Source organism: Podarcis vaucheri (assembly GCF_965113315.1).
Source record: "Podarcis vaucheri genome assembly, chromosome: 8".
In the NCBI taxonomy this organism is placed as follows: Eukaryota; Metazoa; Chordata; class Lepidosauria; order Squamata; family Lacertidae; genus Podarcis; species Podarcis vaucheri.
The window spans coordinates 93,266,825-93,269,563 of NC_138766.1; positions in this window are offsets into that span (position 1 = coordinate 93,266,825).

Consider the following 2,739-nt stretch of genomic DNA (forward strand, 5'->3'; position numbering starts at 1 on the left):
TAGTCAAGATTTTAGGAAATCTGTGCTAAAAAACCAACTCCCTGCATGTTGAAAAACTCAGGTTTAAAAGAAATGTCTACTAATATTTTTACTGTTACGCCTTCTATTGAAATAGAAAATCACTATGAGGGTGAATTTCAAATTCAGGCACAGACAGGCTTGTTTCTGCCAGAGCAGCGGGCGATGTGTGTTCTTCAAGTTGCCTTCCCCATTATTTCCCTAAAGTTTTAACTCTGTGCCCCATTAGCCACCTACGTTAAACACATGGAAACTAGGGTGAAGTCTCTCGCACACACAAACAGCGCCTCTATGCAGTCTGCATATACCTTCAGTTTGTGGTCGATCACAGGTGACGGCAATGGTTGCAATCCAAGTTTCCCTGAATACATTCTGCACCACTGACAAGCGTTGGAGTGTGTCTTGTTAATGTCAGCAACAGTTGATAAATAGCCACTGAGCTTGTCAACTGCAGCAAGAAAGAATGCCTTGAGTTTCAGCATGTGGGGAAGAGGCGACAGGAGTTATTGCTCTCATTTCTGCTTTTGGGGCTTCCCCATAGGTATCTGGTTGGTCGTCGTAGGAAGAGGCTGCTGAGCTATACAGACCATTTGTCTGATCCAGGCAAAGGCAAACTCGGCCCTCCAGCTGTTTTGAAACTACAATTCCCATCATCCCTGACCACTGGTCCTGTTAGCTAGGGGTGATGGGAGTTGTAGTCCCTAAACATATGAAGGTCCAAGTTTGCCTATGCCTAGTCTGATCCAACAGGGCTCTTATGCTCTCCAGGAAACTAGGTCACTTAGAGCTCTACCCCTCATTCCCCATTTTGGGCCGTAAATATGCCATCTATGACCTAACATCACTGTGTAGGAACATGTGGGCTAGTATATTTGTGCTGCTGTTTGTGCATGGACGGGGGCCTGCACAGAGCAGCTTAGGAATATTCTCCAGCTCTTGCCAGGGAGCTAAAATTCAAGTCATCCTAAGATTTGAAAGTGCAGGTGCATGCCTCAAAGGGAGACTGAGGAATGAGAAAAGTTGATTTGCCACTCTTGACTGCAGGTACAGAAAGGCGCATGAACTAACAGGTTTGTGGATTTAATTTGCAAGGCTGTTTATTTTCCCAGCTTTTAATGTAATACTCAAATGCACCTGCTGGGTCTTTGCCTACCAGGCTCTGACTCATATCACTTATGATACAAGGAGTTTTCATGAATTAAGGAGTAAACTAATTTAACTGCTAAAGCCAGAGAGATGCATATGCTGTTGCAAAAGCAAACTCAGATTCTTATCCCGCCCACCCCACAGCATGGAATATAAGCCGTCTAAGCCCAGATAATTAATTTCACACTGTTCTCTAATCTTTACACTGCACATCATGGACTTAAACAGAAACAGGTGTTTTAAGTCTATTTCTCTGCACAGTTACATGGTTTATTGGCCACGGTTTTATCACAAAATAAACACACATAAATTGCACTTTGTGTCCGACTTAAAATCTAAAATTTACAGTTTCACAACTCTGTTAGCCACTCTACTAATACAAATTGGTTGTATTGCATTTTGGTTTTAAGTGACAAGACACTGAAGTGTAGCTTGTACCCACCATGCACCTTACTGGAAGAAAGCAGGAAATGCCCCAGTTTCTCTAGGATTCCACTGTGTGTTCAAAGCGGGATGCAAACGAGGAAGTCAAAAAAATGTCAATCCTTTAAAAACTGCCATAGGAGAACTATCCAGGGAATATGACATTAACATGACACTCATTATAATAAACATTTCCACAGGTATACTGAAATTTTTTTTAGCTCATTAAACATGATTCTTTATCGTTGTAAAAAGCCAAACTAAAAGGATCGTAGTTTGAAGAGGCCCCCACAATGCAGGAATCTAAACTAAAGCATCCATGACAGATGGCCATCCAACCTCTGCAAGAGCCTTCCGCAAATGTGGTCCTCCTCCAAATGTTTTTAGTTGTATCTCTTACCATCCCTGACCACGGGCCATGTTGGTTGGGCAGAGAAGACTTGTAGCCTCTGTTGTCGTTGTAGATCTGCAGGGCATCAGACCAGAGCTGTCTGCACTAGAATGGCACAAGTTGCCTGCTATTAAAGGTAAAGGGACCCCTAACCATTAGGTCCAGTTGTGACCGACTCTGGGGTTGCGGCGCTCATCTCACTTTATTGGCAGAGGGAGCTGGTGTACAGCTTCCGGGTCATAATATTTTTTTATTTATACCCCGCCCTCCCCAGCCAAGGCCGGGCTCAGAGCGGCTTACAAGCAATAATAAAAACAAGATGAATGATTACAACTTAAAAACAAAAATAAAATGTGGCCAGCATGATTAAGCCGCTTCTGGCAAACCAGAGCAGCGCACGGAGATGCCGTTTACCTTCCTGCCGGAGCGGTACCTATTTATCTACTTGCACTTTGACGTGCTTTCGAACTGCTAGGTTGGCAGGAGCTGGGACCAAGCAACGGGGGCTCACCCCGTCGCGGGGATTCGAACCGCCGACCTTCTGATTGGCAAGTCCTAGGCTCTGTGGCTTAACCCACAGCACCACCCGCGTCCCTCCTATTAGCTATCACTAAACAAAGACTTTCCTTCCCTGTTGAGATCGGTGGGCTACTAAATAAGGCCAAAATACAGGTTCTTGAAGCACAGCAAACTCAGCGATATTTCTGTCAGGCCTTGTCTTGGTATGATTATGGCAAACAATAGCCTAGTACAATGCAAAG